The 20,118-nt window shown below is 44.9% G+C and overlaps 1 long non-coding RNA gene across 1 annotated transcript; it reads right to left on the minus strand.

The window, feature by feature from the left end:
* Positions 1-9,370: 9,370 nt before the first annotated feature.
* LOC135532538 (uncharacterized) lies at positions 9,371-13,265 on the minus strand. Its single transcript, XR_010454360.1, has 3 exons — positions 12,823-13,265; positions 11,602-11,634; positions 9,371-9,530 (listed from the first exon to the last, which is right to left on the minus strand). It is a non-coding gene; the product is annotated as an uncharacterized LOC135532538 (long non-coding RNA).
* Positions 13,266-20,118: the final 6,853 nt, after the last annotated feature.

The following is a 20,118-nucleotide window of genomic DNA, read 5'->3' on the forward strand; positions in this document are numbered from 1 at the left end:
GTAAGTGCATGGATCAGAAAACATGTCAGTATCTGGTGTGACCACCATCTGCCTCATGAAGGGTGACCTGTGGAATGTTGTCCCACTCCTCTTTAATAGGTGTGCCAAGTTGCTGGGTATTGGCGGGAACTGGAACACGCCGTCGTACCTTTCGATCCAGAGCATCTCAAACATTCTCAATGGGTGACATGTCTGGTGAGTATGAAGGCCATGGAAGATCTGGGACATTTTCTGCTTCCAGGAATTCTGTACAGATCCTTTCAACATGGGGCTGTGCATTATCATGCTGAAACATGAGGTGATGGCGGCAGATGAATGGCAGGACAAGGGGCCTCAGAATCTCGTCACGTTATCTCTGTGCATTCAAATTGCCATTGATAAAATTCAATTGTGTTTGTTGTCCATTGCTTATGACTTCCCATACCATAACCCCTCCACCATGGGGAACTCTGGTCACAACGTTGGCATCAGCCAACAGCTCGCACACACGACGCCATCTGCCTGGTACAGTTGAAACCAGGATTCATTCATGAAGTGCACACTTCCCCAGTGGCCATCGAAGGTGAACATTTGCCCACTAAAGTCGGTAACGACACCGAACTGCTGTCAGGTCAAGACCCTGGTGAGGACGACGAGCACACAGATGAGCTTCACTGTGATGGTTTCTGACAGTTTGTGCAGAAATTATTCTGTTGTGCAAACAGTTTCATCAGATGTCCGGGTGGCTGGTCTCAGATGATCCCACAGATGAAAAAGCCAGATGTGGAGGTCCTGGGCTAGTGTGGTTACACGGTCTGCGGTTGTGAGGCTGGTTGGACGTACTGCCAAATTCTCGAAAACATTGGATGCAGCTTATGGTAGAGAAATGAACAATAAATTCTCTGGCAACAGCTCTGGTGGACATTGCTGTAGTCAGCATGACAATTACACACTACCTCAAAACTTGAGACATTTGTGGCGTGACAAAATTGCACATTTTAGAGTGGCCTTTTATTGCCCCCAGCACCTGTGTAATGATCATGCTGTTTAACTTCTTATGGCTGGGTGGCAGTATTGAGTAGCTTGGATGAATAAGTTGCCCAAAGTAAACGGCCTACTCCTCAGTATCAGTTGCTAATATATGTATATCATTATTAGTATTGGATAGAAAACACTATAAAGTTTATAAAACTGTTTGAATGATGTCTGTGAGTATAACAGAACTCATATGTCAAGCTAAATCGTGAGGAGAAATCAAAACAGGAAGTGATAAATCTGAGCTTTGTATGCATTCACCAGAGTTCCCCAATGAAATCTCCTTGAGATATGAATGATGTTGCACTGCCTAGGGGTTCCACTAGATGTCAACCATCAATAGAAATTATAATGAGACTTCTATGGTTTTATGGGAGTGAATGATCGCAGAATCAGTCAGGTGTCTGGCAGTCAGCCATTTTCTGATCATGCTTATTCCTCATGGTACCCACTTACGTTCCATGGCTTATGAAGACAAGAAGGAATAGTCCGGTTGGAACTTTATTGAAGGTATATGTTAAAAACATCCTAATGATTGATTCTGTACATAGTTTGAAATGTTTCTTCAACCTGTATATAACTTTATGAAGTTTTTGTCCGATGTAACGCTGACCAGAATGAGCATTTGGATATGTATGCCAAACGCAGTAACAAAATAAGGTATTTGGACATAAATAACGGACATTTTTGAAAAAAACAAACATTTATTGTTGACCTGGGATTCCTGGAGTGCTTTCTGATGTAGATCATCAAAGGTAAGGGAATATTTATCATGTAATTTCTTGTTTATGTTGACGTCAACATGGCGGCTATTGTGACAAATGTTTCTGAGCGCCGTCTCAGATTATTGCATGGCTGGCTTATTCCGTAAAGTTTTTTGAAATCAGACACAGCGGTTGCATTGGCTATAAATTATCGTTCAGCTTTGTCTCCTAAACTATGTTCTTATCTCGCTCTTGGTACCACTCAGGACCATAAAACAAAACCTCATCAACAGGCATATATCAAATATACCCATCCTGGACAAGATCACAGAGACACAGTGACTGGCACACAGACATTGTGGAGCCAAGAGATAATTGGTTCCCCCTCAATCATCCCTTCACATGGTTTAAAAGATATGTTTACATATGAAGACAAGCTTGACCTCTCCCTCTCTGCGGCCCAAGTAACTGAACCAATGACAGAGAAAGGATAACTGCAAATGGCCACCACTATACTACAACAAGATACATTCTATATGAGAAGTAACAAGCATATAATGAAAATAAAACATCTTATCTATGTTACCCAACTATTCTGATTAATCCCCAACATGGGAGAGGTATATCTATAATTCCATGTGTATAACTTGTATAACTACATTTATGATGATTATTTCTGTTGAATGATGTGGCTATGCAAAATCACTGGATGTTTTTGGAACTAGTGAATGCAACGCGCCAATGTAAACTCATTTTGATAAATATGAACCTTATCAAACAAAACATACATGTATTGTGTAACATGAAGTCCTATTAGTGTCATCTGATGAAGATAAAATGAATCACTAACCTTTGATCACTTTCAGCAACTCCTCTCTTTGGCTGGGGGAAAAAATGGCTGTGTTTTTCTGTGGCTATATGTGGTGACCTAACAATCGTTTGTGGTGCTTTTGTTGTAAAGCATATTTGAAATCGAACACTGGGGTGAGATTAACAACAAGAATAGCTTTACAATGGTATGAGATACATGTATGTTTGAGGAATGTTAATTATGAGATTTGATGTTTTGAAAATGGCGCCCTACACTTTGACTGGCTGTTGACATATCACTCCCGTTAAGGGATTACAGCATTAAAAAGTTAATCAGCTTCTTGATATGCCACACCTGTCAGGTGGATGGAGTATCTTGGCAAAGGAGAAGTACTCACTAACAGGGATGTAAACAAATTTGTACACCAAGTTTGAGAGAAATAAGCAGTGTGTGTGTACAGTGGTTCTTTCTGTAAAAGTTGCGTCATACTGCACACACCTTATGTGCTGCCGCAGATTTTCTATGGCACGTTATTTAATTGTCAGCCATTCTTGCCATTAATGTTAATTAGTGCTAGTTTGACCACCAGAGGGCATTTGAGTCTTCAATATTGGCTGTACTAGAGAATTTAAAACCTTCTTGTGTAAGAACATAGTATATGGGATTGATTTAAAATAAATTTTGCAGAATTAATTTGATTAATATTATGGTGTTTCTATTCCAAAAAAAAACTTCAGGGGTTCCGTTAGGAAAATATGGCACTGTACAACATAACGGTCAGGAGTAGGCTACAGTACGAAGAGCATAACATTTCCACACCCCAATTGTAGTCTAACCAATACCCAGTGAATATAAAAAATGTCATTGATTTATCCAGACCAGTCCCCATGCTTGTCTCAGAGCAATGCGAAACGGTGCTGAAATAGTTCACCAGGCTATTCTTGAACACGGGGTGAGACATTCTTACTAATAAATAAAGCCAGTTTGTTATGTAGAATTATTTATTTTTGTTTTTAGAGGGAGAGAAACCAAAAGCCCACTGTCGCCTCATGGGTCTCCCAGTCACGGCCGGCATGGGTATTGAACCAGCATCTGTGGCAATGCAGTTTGCATAGCGATGCAGTGTCTTACACCGCTGTACCACTTGGGAGGCCACATCCACAAAGTTTTTAATGCTGATCAACTGCCTTGCACAACGTATCTATTGTCCTGCTAATAGCCCATAATGGCGCTGTACAACGTGACTGGTCGGGAGTAGGCTACAGTACTGCATTAAGAACAAAATAATCCTAACATTAACACAGCCTAATTGTAGTCTAACCAAAACCCAAACAGAGAAAATAAAAATAGCATTGCCTCTACCATTAATTTTGAAAGTATTTTCCAGTAAGCATAATCAGTGCTCTAACTCCCCCTTGCGCAGGTCTAGAGCAGTGACGCAGGGTACCGTACTAAACCACAAATTACCTCAGTCTCGCAGCATAACCTCCAAACTTTTAGTTGAGCAACCACTGTATGGAACATTTCTGGGATCTTTTATTTCAGCTCATGAAACATGGGTCCCACACTTTACATGTTGCGTTTATATTTTTGTTCAGCTTTATATATATATTATATTTTTTAAATAACACCATATGAGAACAAACAATCTAATAAATGCTAGAAAGTCAGGGAGAATCGAAGGCAGATGCCCATTAATTTTGTTATAATGTTTGAGCAGAGGAACAATAGCCATGGCAACATGCATAGAACTGCAGGACATTTTCTCTAAGCTCAAGGGTAAAGTGTGTACAATTGCAGAAAAGTTGCTTTACAACAGCAACATTTTCTCTATGCCACCAAGATACTTAAACTGTCCACCAAATCTATTTATTTAAAAAGTTTTACATTCACCTGAAAAGAGGTGATTTTATTTTTACGACACCATTCATACCACCAGTATAGGCTATAGTTAGATTTGTGTTTCCTTCACCATATACACTACATAGTGTGCTAATGTTTAACCAGGGCCATATTATCCCTGGAAAAACAGTGCACAACATAGGGCGCCATTTGGGACACAGCTGTTGAGCCTGTATGCAGGGCAGGTGACAGAGGTTATGTGTAAGATTCAGTCACGTATTGAGGGGGAATTGATTTTCGCTGGCGGTAGCTTGAGGATGACCGATCTCACAGACAGAGAGAAAGAGAAGAGAGAGACAGACAAAGACAGACAGGGAGAAAGAGAGAGAGACAGACAGAAGAGAAAGAAAGAGAGACAAAGAGAGAGAGACAAAGACAGACAGAAAAAGACGGACAGAGAGAAAGAAAGAGACAGTCAGAGACAGACAGACAGAGACAGACAGAGACAGAGACAGACAACAGAGAGAGAGACAGCGAGACATAGACAGTCACAGACAGACAGACGAGACATACAAGACAGGGAGACCAAGTGAATACGAAGCCACTATCACTCAAGAGCGCACATATGTTCCCTTTCCTGCTCTGAATGACAACGTCCCCCAATGTCCTGGTGCTGCTAAGCATCTCTGCAAGCAGCAAACACGGCCACTATGTGTTAGCGTCAACACGGCCGAGGCCAACCATAAGGAGGAAAACAAGGTTCTGGTGCAGAGGTAAACAGCGGATTCCTTTCCTCAGTGATGGTTCTCCTTTCACCTGCCTATGCTAACATTGACACAAAACAAACAAACAGACACACAAACTTCATAATGAAAAATAATGTGACCGGTAAAATGAAGAAGGCCATCTTTATCTCCTAACGAATTGACTGCAGAAACATAGATTCTTAAAAAAGTATTAAATATTCAAATGTAATAAATAAACTTCAAATTAAATAGTTAACAATATTGACAGTAATGAAAAAGCATGCTGAGCTATTTCCGAATATTTTATTTATTTAACCTTTAACTAGCCAAGTCAGTTAAGAACAAATTCTTATTTTCAATGACGGCCTAGGAAAAGTGGCTTCAGGGGCAGAACAGATTTTTACCTTGTCAGCTCGGGGATTCAATCTAGCCACCTTCTGGTTACTTGTCCAACGCGCTAACCAATAGGCTACCCTGCCTCTAACCGCTAGGCTACCCTGCCTCTAACCGCTAGGCTACCCTGCCTCTAACCGCTAGGCTACCCTGCCTCTAACCGCTAGGCTACCCTGCCGCCCATAATACCCCGGTGTACTTCCCAAGCCAAACCTGAGCAGCTGGAGATAATCGTTTCTCCAGCCTTCACTGCCTCCATCCATCTCCCAGTCATTCTGCATCAGTAATCCCAGCCTGTGTGTGTGTGTGTGTGTGTGTGTGTGTGTGTGTGTGTGTGTGTGTGTGTGTGTGTGTGTGTGTGTGTGTGTGTGTGTGTGTGTGTGTTAAGCAGCCAGTCGGGCTCAGCAGGCAAGCCAGATGTACCTTGAAACAGGTGTTAGACAGCTGTTTAACAGAAAAAAAGGCTTGTCCCAGTTCTAATCCCAGACAGACACACCCCCCGAGCTACAACTGCTGCACGAGACAGATAGGGGAGATAAGTAGTAGCCTTCACCTGTTGTTAGGGCTATCGTTTGTCATGGTGGAGTTTGGACAGTGGAGATTGTAGAACTATAGCTGTAAGCTATGGCGGGTTGATCAGATAACACACATTGGCACTATATAATATATCTGAATAACTCTTGTTTTTCCCCCCCGTTATTTTACCAGGTAAGTTGACTGAGAACACGTTCTCATTTACAGCAATGACCTGGGGAATGGTTACAGGGAAGAGGGGGGGTGAATGAGCCAATTGGAATCTGGGGATGATTAGGTGGACATGATGGTATGAAGGCCAGATTGTGAATTTAGCCAGGACACCGGGGTTAGTGACCACAGAGAGTCCCTACAGTCCCTACACAGGGCAATGTCCCCAATCACTATCCAGGGGCATCGGAATATAACTTGTATTATTAGACCAGGGCAAAGCATGCCTCCTACTGGCCCTCCAACACCACTTCCATCCAGGGAGCGATCGGGACCAACCCTGATGATGGCCACTAGAACAGATGTTTTGGCATAGATTGTTGACAACGTGTAAACTATATTTAGTCTCCAATGTTTATCGAAAACATAAATACATTGGCACAATTGTTGTTAGCTAGCTAGCAAATTTTGCCACATTAGCATAGATGTGACAGTCAAAACAAGACATGGGATCTTGTTTTGAGAAAACGAGTCACCGATGAATCCCCACATTGCAGCTTCTTGTCATCGTTGCCATGTGACCGTTCAGAATCGAAACGTCACACAGCCTTCAGACACATCAATGCGCGTGCATCATTTTTGTGACATTGTCAGCAAGCCCAGCTAATATCTCAGCCTAGAAAAATAATGTTCACTGCACAGCTTTTTTTTAAGGGAAGTAGCCTACGCTTCATGGTTCCTACTGGGGCAGCAAAACGACAGAAATAGGCTACACAATTCATATGCACATGACTGTGTGCAGTGAAGATGGCTTAGAATCCACCAGCCCTCAGGCTGTCGCCTCGGGGGTGTCGTGCTCAGCAGGCTGTTAGAAGCTGGGTGAACAGAGCAGAGAGGCTGAGGGCACCGACTGACTGCCTGGTCAGTGAGTGACAGGACAAACCATCTGCCGATAACCACATTACTGGTAAAACCATTAGTGTAAAACATTGATGAAATGTTCTAGGAATGAACAGCCTCATAACGTTACGGCTGCTGGATCCACACAGTGGAGGAAACCCTTTCACAGCAGTGACGGAGAAATAGAGCTTCTGGATCCCACAACGAGCAGCGCTACTTTACCTTGATGCTCTTGGATGGAGAGCTTCCATTGAGAAACAGATGACAACCATTGACTAGGCCTGGTAACTAGGTCTGGTAACTAGGCCTTCTCCCATTCCCTCCAACTCTAGCCATCCCAAACAGACAGCCATCTTGGACAAGAGACAGCCCATAGAACTGGGGAGGTAGAAATTAAATAAATGATGAAGATAGATGTGACTGTGTAGGTGCTTTAAAAATAAAATATGGTGGGAACTAAGGCAGGCGGTGCTTATAAGAGTACTCTCACTGGAGGTTAATATTCGTTAATGCAGCTTTATTTTTCAGTTGCACAGACTGAGGGTCGTCTCCTGACTGTAGTGTAGCCCACTGCATCCTCAACTTCTACACAGATAGACGGAGAGCAATGGATGTTTGTGTAGGTACTGAGATGGTTTACAATTGTGTGATTTCTCATCTGCTGATGTGAGTTTCAAGGCAGGAGGTATCTATTCACAATACCAAGGCCAGGGACACAATGTCAGTGACCTTCTCGCTGTTATAACAGCCACCCTATTACTCATTAGACTGAGTGGCAGGTTACCTACACATTAAAGACACACAGTATGAGGGACATTATAGGAGTTTCTTTGTCCTACAACCTGGTCAGGAAATATCCTCCCTGTATACTGGAGGCAACATTACTGCTGACAGACCAGGACGCAGACCAAAGAGATTGGGGCTGGGCTACGAGTGAGAGAGAGACTTGAGGGATCCACCACAAAGTACAAAGAAGAAAGAACATAACTGGGCAACTATCCAGGCCGAAAAAGCTGGAAAATATGACGTATGCCGAGCCATATGGTAAAAGGAAGTTCCTGTGAATGACTTCATTAAATAGAACTTTGCCTTGAAGATATTCAGCCTTTACAGACAGAGGTAAGAGTAAAAAACGTGGTGGATTTGACCTTAAACCCAGCGCCCACATTCAGGCTCCAGCTCTGCAGCTGAGGGACCTTTAAGCCCTCAGGTCACCGACACATTTGCCTCCCTTTGTTGCTTTGTCCTGTTTGCACACCAGGCGGCTACATAGTTCCACGAATCATGATGATGAAACAACAGAAACAGTCACTAGTGTTTGTTTGGGGAAAAGCAATGCTCACAAATGGGGAACAGTGGACTCGACAAACCTGGGTTCAAATACTATTTGATAGAAATCATTTCAAAAGACTATCTCTGCTTCATTGAGCTTGCCTGGCTTAACGTACCAATAGAATTGTCCCAACAAGTTAAACCCAGTCTATTTGGCACTCTAGGCAGGCTAGCGCAAACGCTCAAAGTATTTGAAAGATTTCAAATCGGATTTGAACCCAAGACTGCGGAGAAAGGCGACTTCATTCCGATAATGAATGTGAATTCCTGTAACTGTCTGCACACAAAAACACAATAACTGAGTTGACCTGATTGATGCTCTGGGCAAACTCAGTAGCAACTGGGAGTGAGTGCCAAAAGCTAATAGCCTCTTTCATACCCACAGAGAAGCCAGCAGACCCACACTGGGGCTCAATAATAAGGACATCGAGACAACATAAAAAAAGTCCACAACTACCTATCAGGGTTGAGTGGAGGACGGCTCATGATAATGGCTGGAACGGAGCCAATGGAATGGCATCAAACACATCAAAAACTGTTTGAAGTATTAGATACCATTCCACCTATTCTGCTCCAGTCATTACAATGAGCCTGTCCTCCCCAATTAAGGCGCCACCAACCTCCTGTGGTGTTCAATAGGCACAAAACAGAGTGAAACAAAAAGTACTATCAGAACTTGTCCAATAAGAAAAGCTTTTTTTCATTTTCCGTTCCAAAACATTTTGCTTTGGTGCCCTAGTGAACAGGACCCTGGTAAAGAAATAAGCTAAACGTCCAGTCTCCATTCAAACATCTAATGATGCTGATTACCTGCCTTGAATAGAGAGAGCTTTGACTTAGCAGAGCTCTTGGGGTTGGAACACACACACAGAGATTTAAATATGCTGCATCTGGGACCAAGTGGGGCCCTAAACACCCAGCCAGCCCAGGCGCAGCAATCCCATTTCAACATGCTCCTCCTGGGGCTTTAGGGAGCTAGCTGCAGAGTTGTGGTTACTGGTGGTTACCTCTGGGAGTTTTGATCGTAGCTGTGAGCAGTGTGCACACAGTGAGGCTTCAGAGGATGCGCTCGGTTAATTAATTTGAAAAGAGAGGGCTCTGAGACTGAGGGGCAAAAAGAAAAGTTAATCACGATGATGTACTACTATACAGGAGAGGAGGGACGGAGGGAGGGAGAGGGGAGGGAGGGAGAGCCTGGACGGGAGGGGAGGAGAGCCTGGACGGGAGAGAGGAGGGGGAGGGGAGAGCCTGGACAAGAGAGGGAGGGAGAGCCTGGACGGGAGGGGGGAGGAGAGCCTGGACGGGAGGAGGGAGGGGAGGGAGGGAGAGCCTGGACGGGGGAGGGAGAGCCTGGACGGGAGAGAGGGGGAGAGAGCCTGGACGGGGAGAGGGAGGGAGGGAGGGAGAGCCTGGACGGGAGGGAGGGAGGGAGAGCCTGGACGGGGGAGAGGGAGGAGCCTGGACGGGAGGGAGGGAGAGCCTGGACGGGAGGAGGGAGGGACGGGAGGGAGGGAGCCTGGACGGGAGAGAGGGAGGGAGGGAGAGCCTGGACGGGGAGGGAGGGAGAGCCTGGACGGGAGAGAGGGACGGGAGGGAGGGAGGGAGAGCCTGGACGGGAGAGAGGGAGGGAGGGAGAGCCTGGACGGGAGAGAGAGAGACGGGAGAGGGAGGGGGGGAGAGGGGAGCCTGGAGACGAGGGAGAGAGAGGGAGGAGGAGAGCCTGGACGGGAGAGAGGGGGGAGAGAGGGAGGGAGGGAGAGCCTGGACGGGAGAGGAGGGGGAGAGCCTGGACGGGGAGGGAGAGCCTGGACGGGAGGGAGGGAGAGAGCCTGGACGGGGGAGGGAGAGCCTGGACGGGGAGAGAGGGAGAGCCTGGACGGGGAGAGAGAGGGAGGGAGAGCCTGGAGCCTGGGAGAGGGAGAGCCTGGACGGGGGAGGGAGAGCCTGGACGGGAGGAGGGAGAGCCTGGACGGGGAGAGAGCCTGGACGGAGAGAGGGAGGGGAGAGCCTGGACGGGGAGAGACGGGAGGGAGGGAGGGAGAGCCTGGACGGGAGAGCCTGGACGGGAGAGGGGGAGAGCCTGGGTGGGACGGGGAGGGAGGGAGGGAGGGGGAGAGCCTGGACGGGAGGGAGGGAGGGAGCCTGGACGGGAGGAGGGAGAGCCTGGACGGGAGGAGGGACGGGAGAGGGAGAGCCTGGGACGGGAGGGAGGGAGAGCCTGGACGGGAGAGGGAGAGAGGGAGAGGGAGGGAGAGCCTGGACGGGGGAGGGAGGGGAGAGAGGGAGGGAGGGAGAGCCTGGACGGGAGAGGGAGGGAGGGAGGGAGAGCCTGGACGGGAGGGAGAGAGGAGGGACGGGAGGGAGGAGAGCCTGGACGGGGAGAGACGGGAGAGGGAGCCTGGACGGGGGAGGGAGAGCCTGGCGGGAGAGAGGAGGGAGGGAGAGCCTGGACGGGGGAGAGAGGGAGGGAGGGAGAGCCTGGACGGGAGAGAGGGAGGGAGGGAGAGCCTGGACGGGAGAGAGGGAGGGAGGGAGAGCCTGGACGGGAGAGGGAGGGAGAGCCTGGACGGGAGAGAGGGAGGGAGGGGAGTGTGTTAACAACCATCAAGTTCTAGTGAACTGCTGTACGCTGTACAAACAAAGGGTCATCGACCCTCTGGCGACAGCTGTTTGTTCTAGAGACAGACCTGTGTCTGTCATCGTACAGTACTCTATGTGTCTCATCAAATATAGTAGTTGAACTAAAGCTTCAGCAGTTAGAAACACATCAATTGTTGCAGGACAATGCGCTAGGCTATCAACCATCCAGATAGATAGATGATAGCATTTCCATCAGAGGAGGCTGGTGGGGGAGCTTTAGAAGGACGGGCTCATTGTGTTTGCTGGAATGGAATCAATGGAATCAATGGAATGGAGTCAACCATGTTACCATGTGTTTGGTACCATTCCAGCCATTACAATGAGCCCAGTCCTATAGCTCTTCCCACCAGCCTCCACTGGTATCCATCTGCAGCAGGGTTTTCCTAACTCAGTCCTGGGTAATGAATGGCCAGAGCACGAGTATGAAGGACGTGTGTGGGAAAGTATAAAGGAGAGAAAGCAAGCCAGCATTTGGTTTACAGTACCTACTCTACTAATGTTAGTGCAAGGAGGAAGGAGAAGTTTGTCGACTCACCAATGCTGTCCATCTCACATCATTCTGAAGCACCTAGTTCAACAACAACGAAATAAAACATGTAATGTGTGTTGTGACTGCCAGTGGAAAACAAACACATAGGTTGTAGTCAAAAGCAATCAAACCATTCATTCAGTACAGGACACTAACAACAAAGCTTTGAGGAACAAACAGGACCGAAAAGCAAAAACAAAAGGTTGACATAATTTAGGCTAGCTAGACTAATATTTGCTAAAATGGGGGGGGGGGGGAATCATTGCCATCAGTAACCTATAGAGTCGGGATATTTTGAGACACTGACTGAATTGAAATGCCAAGAACACAATGTATAGTAACACGGTAAGTAATTTGGGAGGGTGGGGGTTGAGAGCAGGTGGTCGAACGAAATGGTTCAGTGTGCGGGGCTTGCGCTTTGCTGGCCTGAATGAGGAGTGGGAGGGAGCATGCTTCACTGAACAATGCAGTGACAATAGGTGGATCTGGTCAAAACAGCCAACCACATTCACATAAATAAATTATGTAACGTAAGGACAGTCACGTTGGCATGCAAATATATTGCATCATTTTAAGAAAGGGATTCAATAGCAAGTTACAGTAAAAGCTCAGTTGATACCCTCCAATAAATGTTATTTGCTGATGAGCTAGATTCTTGGTAACGTTAGCTAACCAACCAGCAACACCAGGCTAGATGTCAACTAGCGCACAACCTACGCTAGCTATATACTCGTTATCTAAACACGATTCGTTTTGCTCAGGAGAGTGAGTTTCTCGCGTTATCATTGTTGGCGTTTATTTCCCTGCAGTAGCACACCGTATCAAGCTAATTTAACTGGCAGTGATGATCAAGTCTAGACTGGTGTTAGCTAGCTATTGTAGGATAACGTTAGTTCTGCTGTGTCAAATAGCCAGCTAGACATGATCTAATGACTGATTGATGCAATGTCTCTATGATGAGATTGATGCGCCTTGAATATTCCCAAGTAGCATGATGATGGGGTAACTTTATGCCCTGCGTTTCCAGTCACAACGAACGAGCTGTGGTGTGTTAGCTGGCGCAATGGGTCTGCATTAAACACCACACTCAAACAGTGTAACGTTACGTGGGTGTACATGTGTGTGCTTGAAACTGTGTGGGGCGTTTATGCATAACGTTAGCCCTTCTGTCAGTGCGTAGTTATATGCCGTTTGTGCTTCAGTTTCTCAATGGCATTCCTGTTTTACCTTTCGTCTCCTGGCTTCAGCACTCCCGCTCCAAACAAAGCATTGATATATGACTCGTAGGTTTTGCCTCCAATTGTCCACCTTATAAGCGTTCACATGTGAGCACCCGGCTGGACTCATGACTGAAACAACATTCAGTTTTGTATTTTAAATGAAGAGACGTGTCCTGGAATCGAGAATAAGCTAACTAGCTAGCGGGTGCTTGCTGTCCAGTACAGAAGCTAGCTGTGGTTTCCGTTTGGAAATGGACAGCCGCGACAATACCCAAAATCAGATTCGGCATCTGACAAATACGTCCTTTGTTGACATTTTTGTACAGTTATCCGTCTTCGTGAATCTTTTGACGTCTCAGACTGACAGTTGCCTCTATCCTCATGTCAAACACTTCCACTCAGGATGTATTTTTCTAATGGTATGTTGCGCGTCGAGCCCGCCCAAAGCGAAACATGATTAGCGGATACAGAGAGAGGTGACTTCATGTTGGCTGAGGAGTGCGCTGGTGCGTTGTTTCCCGTTGAAGTCACGCCCTTTGCAGTAAGGATAGGATTCTGATTGGTGAAAAAATATGTCCTTTCATAAAGTAGGCGGACTCACTGGTCTAAAATAACCAATAGGCTGAGATTAAATCAAACCTGGGTCGCATACTGGTTTTGTCAAATTGTCAAAAAATAGTTTTATTTAATTGACAATACCAAATACTGTCCTTTCAACTGGACTACAGCGGTCGCCCGCCTGCCTCTGTACTAGTTAAAGGCCCTCATACATGAAAATTGATAATATACATTTATTTTTATTATGTACTGAATCACATGGCCAGAGTATAATGCACATATTCTGCACCAGTTGTATTATTTTGTGTGCAAGTCTATTTCAGAATCTGTGAACAGAGGCTACCACTTATTGTATTATCTATAAGATGCTGACATCTACTGATTAAAAATTATATTGCACATTGACATCTGTGTCACTTTCTGGTTGTGTCAGTTGTCATTTATTTGACAGCACGAAGTACCGCCTTCACCTGTCTGCCTGTGCTGTCGCAGTGCGATGCCCTCCCCTCATTCAATGAAAATTAATCAAAGAAATAGAATTTGCTGAAACACTAAAGGAAGCCTACACTGTTAAAATGCAACATTTCAAAACACCAACATTATTTAATGAAACCATGAAAATGAGTACACCTAAGAGTAACAAGCGTTAATTAAGAACGTAGTTTAAACTCACTCACTCAAGACGGTAGAGGAAGGCAAGCTGTTTACTGGTGTTTGAACGAAAACCCATTGTACGTGTTATGATACACATAATGGAAACACCCAAAGTGGTTCTTCAATCTGAATATTGGCCTTCTTAATAGAAGGATGTCGAAACAATTTTGGGGGAATAAAAATGATTTTCCGCCTAAATAACGATTGATGATCAATTGTCATTCATATTTTACAACTTATTGTAGGCTATTACAGTTCACATATTCATTTACATTACCTCATTTTAGAAATTTACTGAGATAAAAAAAAGAGCTGTCATATTTTTCCCACAATTTGCTGAAATATGCCCAGTGCAGTCAAATATGTAATAATCCTATATATATATATATATATATACGGGCTAGAGTGGGCATCGAGCCAGGAGCTATGAAGCCGGTGGATAGTGTTTCGGAGGACGCATGGTTCTCGACCTTCGCTTCTCCCGAGTCCGCACGGGAGTTGCAGCGAGACAAGAATGTAACTTCCAATTGGATATCACAAAATTGGGGAGAAAAGGAGTAACTAAATAAATAAACAAAATTGTAAACATAAACATCTACCTTATTTACTTGTCTAAACAGTGAGATAATATAACAGACTTGACTGCAGAGGTTTTGTGTTCATCGTGATGGTGCATTTGTGCTCAGATGCCACAAGAGTGAGGCATTGCTTTACAATGAAGGCCATGGATGAAGAAATCTGTCCACGAGGTTTGTTTGAGTAATGTGGTCAAATCAAATCAAATGTATTTATATAGCCCTTCTTACATCAGCTGATACAGTGCCTTGCGAAAGTATTCGGCCCCCTTGAACTTTGCGACCTTTTGCCACATATCAGGCTTCAAACATAAAGATATAAAACTGTATTTTTTTGTGAACAATCAACAACAAGTGGGACACGATCATGAAGTGGAACAACATTTATTGGATATTTCAAACTTTTTAACAAATCAAAAACTGAAAAATTGGGCGTGCAAAATTATTCAGCCCCCTTAAGTTAATACTTTGTAGCGCCACCTTTTGCTGCGATTACAGCTGTAAGTTGCTTGGGGTATGTCTCTATCAGTTTTGCACATCGAGAGACTGAACTTTTTCCCATTCCTCCTTGCAAAACAGCTCGAGCTCAGTGAGGTTGGATGGAGAGCATTTGTGAACAGCAGTTTCAGTTCTTTCCACAGATTCTCGATTGATTCAGGTCTAGACTTTGACTTGGCCATTCTAACACCTGGATATGTTCATTTTTGAACCATTCCATTGTAGATTTTGCTTTATGTTTTGGATCATTGTCTTGTTGGAAGACAAATCTCCATCCCAGTCTCAGGTCTTTTGCAGACTCCATCAGGTTTTCTTCCAGAATGGTCCTGTATTTGGCTCCATCCATCTTCCCATCAATTTTAACCATCTTCCCTGTCCCTGCTGAAGAAAAGCAGGCCCAAACCATGATGCTGCCACCACCATGTTTGACAGTGGGGATGGTGTGTTCAAGGTGATGAGCTGTGTTGCTTTTACGCCAAACATAACGTTTTGCATTGTTGCCAAAAAGTTCAATTTTGGTTTCATCTGACCAGAGCACCTTCTTCCACATGTTTGGTGTGTCTCCCAGGTGGCTTGTGGCAAACTTTAAATGACACTTTTTATGGATATCTTTAAGAAATGGCTTTCTTCTTGCCATTCTTCCATAAAGGCCAGATTTGTGCAATATATGACTGATTGTTGTCCTATGGACAGAGTCTCCCACCTCAGCTGTAGATCTCTGCAGTTCATCCAGAGTGATCATGGGCCTCTTGGCTGCATCTCTGATCAGTCTTCTCCTTGTATGAGCTGAAAGTTTAGAGGGACGGACAGGTCTTGGTAGATTTGCAGTGGTCTGATACTCCTTCCATTTCAATATTATCGCTTGCACAGTGCTCCTTGGGATGTTAAAAGCTTGGGAAATCTTTTTGTATCCAAATCCGGCTTTAAACTTCTTCACAACAGTATCTCGGACCTGCCTGGTGTGTTCCTTGTTCTTTATGATGCTCTCTGCGCTTTTAACGGACCTCTGAGACTATCACAGTGCAGGTGCATTTATACGGAGATTTGATTACACACAGGTGGATTGTATTTATCATCATTAGTCATTTAGGTCAACATTGGATCATTCAGAGATCCTCACTGAACTTCTGAAGAGAGTTTGCTGCACTGAAAGTAAAGGGGCTGAATAATTTTGCACGCCCAATTTTTCAGTTTTTGATTTGTTAAAAAAGTTTGAAATATCCAATAAATGTCGTTCCACTTCATGATTGTATCCCACTTGTTGTTGATTCTTCACAAAAAAATACAGTTTTATATCTTTATGTTTGAACCCTGAAATGTGGCAAAAGGTCGCAAAGTTCAAGGGGGCCGAATACTTTCGCAAGGCACTGTATATCAAAGTGCTGTACAGAAACCCAGCCTAAAACCCCCAAATAGCAAGCAATGCAGGTGTAGAAGCACGGTGGCTAGGAAAAACTCCCTAGAAAGGCCAAAACCTAGGAAGAAACCTAGACAGGAACCAGGCTATGAGGGGTGTCCAGTCCTCTTCTGGCTGTGCCGGGTGGAGATTATAACAGAACATGGCCAAGATGTTCAAATGTTCATAAATGACCACCATGGTCAAATAATAATAATCATAGTAGTTGTCGAGGGTGCAACAAGTCAGCACATCAGGAGTAAATGTCAGTTGGCTTTTCATAGCCATCATTGAGAGTATCTCTACCGCTCCTGCTGTCTCTAAAGAGTTGAAAACAGCAGGTCTGGGACAGATAGCACGTCCGGTGAACGGGTCAGGGTTCCATAGCCGCAGGCAGAACAGTTGAAACTGGAGCAGCAGCACTGCCAGGTGGACAGGGGACAGCAAGGAGTCATCATGCCAGGTAGTCCTGAGGCATGGTCCTAGGGCTCAGGTCCTCAGAGAGAAAGAAAGAGAGAGAGAGAATTAGAGAGAGCATACTTAAATTCACACAGGACACTGGATAAGACAGGATAAATACTCCAGATATAACAGACTGACCCTAGCCCCCAGACACATAAACTACTGCAGCATAAATACTGGAGGCTGAGACAGGAGGAGTCAGGAGACACTGTGGCCCCATCCGATGACACCCCTGGGCAGGGCCAAACAGGCAGGATATAACCAGACCCACTTTTCCAAAGCACAGCCCCCACACCACTTCAACCACCAACTTACCATCCTGAGACAAGGCCGAGTATAGCCCACAAAGATCTCCGCCACGGCACAACCCAAGAGGCGGGGGGTGCCAACCCAGACAGGAAGACCACGTCAGCGACTCAACCCACTCAAGTGACGCACCCCTCCTAGGGACGGCATGGAAGAGCACCAGTAAGCCAGTGACTCAGCCCCTGTAATAGAGTTAGAGGCAGAGAATCCCAGTGGAAAGAAGGGAACCGGCCAGGCAGAGACAGCAAGAGGCGGTTCGTTGCTCCAGAGCCTTTCAGTTCACCTTCACACTCCTGGGCCAGACTACACTCAATCATATGACCACATGGGTCCTGCTCTAAGAGATGAGCCTTTCAGTTCGTGGACCTTCACACTCCTGGGCCAGACTACACTCAATCATATGACCGACTGAAGAGATGAGTCTTCAGTAAAGACTTAAAGGTTGAGACCGAGTCTGCGTCTCTCACATGGGTAGGCAGACCAATCCATAAAAATGGGGCTCTATAGGAGAAAGCCCTGCCTCTAGCTGTTTGCTTAGAAATTCTAGGGACAATTAGGAGGCCTGCGTCTTGTGAACGTAGCATACGTGGAGGTTTGTACGGCAGGACCAAATCGGAAAGATAGGTAGGAGCAAGCCCATGTAATGCTTTGTAGGTTAGCAGTAAAACCTTGAAATCAGCACTTGCCTTGACAGGAAGCAAGTGTAGGGAGGCTAGCACTGGAGTAATATGATACATTTTTTGGGGTTCTAGTCAGGATTCTAGCAGCCGTATTTAGCACTAACTGAAGTTTATTTAGTGCTTTATCCGGGTAGCTGGAAAGTAGAGCATTGCAGTAGTCCAACCTAGAAGTAACAAAAGCATGGATTATTTTTTTTGCATCATTTTTGGACGATGGAAAAAAGCTGTCCTTGAAATAGTCTTGATATTTCCGTCAAAAGAGAGATCAGGGTCCAGAGTAACGCAGAGGTCCTTCACAGTTTTATTTGAGACAACTGTACAACCATCAAGATTAATTGTCAGATTAAACAGAAGATCTCTTTGTTTCTTGGGACCTAGAACAAGCATCTCTGTTTTGTCTGAGTTTAAAAGTAGAACGTTTGCAGCCATCCACTTCCTTATGTCTGAAACACAGGTTTCTAGGGAGGGCAATTTTGGGCTTCACCATGTTTCATTGAAATGTACAGCTGTGTGGCATCCGCATAGCAGTGAAAGTTAACATTATGTTTTCGAATGACATCCCCAAGAGGTAAAATATATAGTGAGAACAATAGTGGTCCTAAAATGTAACCTTAAGGAACACCGAAATGTACAGTTGATTTGTCAGAGGAGAAATCATTCACAGAGACAAATTGATATCTTTCCGACAGACAAGATCTAAACCAGGGCAGAACTTGTCCATGTAGACCAATTTGGGTTTCCAATCTCTCCAAAATAATTTGGTGATTGATGGTATCAAAAGCAGCACTAAGGTCTAGGAGCATAAGGACAGATGCAGATCCTCGGTCTGACGCCATGAAAAGGTAATTTACCACCTTCACAAGTGCAGTCTCAGTGCTCTGATGGGGTCTAAAACCAGTCTGAAGTATTTCGTGCACATTGTTTGTCTTCAGGAAGGCAGTGAGTTACTGCGCAATAGCTTTTTCTAAAATTGTTGAAGGGAATGGAAGATTCGATATAGGACGATAGTTTTTTATATTTTCTGGGTCAAGGTTTGGCTTTTTCAAAAGAGGCTTTATTACTGCCACTTTTAGTGAGTTTGGTACACATCTGGTGGATAGAGAGACATTTATTATGTTCAACATAGGAGGGCCAAGCACAGGAAGCAGCTTGAAGGTTTAGAGGCCATGATTATTTTCATCATTGTGTCAAGAGATATAGTACTAAAACACTTGAGTGTCTCCCATGATCCTAAGTCCTGGCAGAGTTGTGCAGACTCAGGACAACTGAGCTTTGGAGGAATACGCAGATTTAAAGAGGAGTCCGTAATTTGCTTTCTAATGATCTTTTCCTCAAAGAAGTTCATGAATCTATTACTGCTGAAGTGAAAGCCATCCTCTCTTGGGGAATGCTGCTTTTTTAGTTAGCTTTGCGACAGTATGAAAAATAAATTTTGGATTGTTCTTATTTTCCTCAATTAAGTTGGAAAAATAGGATGATCGAGCAGCAGTGAGGGCTCTTCAATACTGCACAGTACTGTCTTTCCAAGCTAGTCGGCAGACTTCTAGTGTGGTGTGGCGCCATTTCCGTTCCAATTTTCTGGAAGCTTGCTTCAGAGCTAGGGGTATTTTCTGTATACCAGGGAGTTAGTTTCTTATGACAAATGTTTTTAGTTTTTAGGGGTGCAACTGCTTCTAGGATATTGCACAAGGTTAAATTGAGTTCCTGAGATAGGTGGTTAACTGATTTTTGTCCTCTGACGTCCTTGGGTAGGCAACTGTGCTAGTGGCAGACTCCACTAAGTTTGCAGGCTGACTATCTCATTGTGAGCTCGGGAGTTAGAGCCAGCTAGGATGGAGTCCGTCACTCCCCAGCAGGCCAGGCTTGGTCTTGTTTGTGGGTGAGTCCCAGAAAGAGTGCCAATTATCTACAAATTCTGTCTTTTGGGAGGAGCAGGAAACAGTTTTCAACCAGCGATTGAGTTGTGATACTCTGCTGTAGAGCTCATCACTCCCTAACTAGTTGGGGGCCAAAGACAATTACTCGATGCCGACACATCTTTCTAGCTGATTTACACGCTGAAGCTATGTTACGCTTGGTGACCTCTGACTTTTTTCATCCTAACATCATTGGTGCCGACGTGGATAACAATATCCCTATACTCGCCAATTTTAGCTTTAGCCAGCACCATCTTC

The sequence above is a fragment of the Oncorhynchus masou genome, unplaced genomic scaffold (assembly GCF_036934945.1).
Source record: "Oncorhynchus masou masou isolate Uvic2021 unplaced genomic scaffold, UVic_Omas_1.1 unplaced_scaffold_1900, whole genome shotgun sequence".
NCBI classification, from domain to species: domain Eukaryota; kingdom Metazoa; phylum Chordata; class Actinopteri; order Salmoniformes; family Salmonidae; genus Oncorhynchus; species Oncorhynchus masou.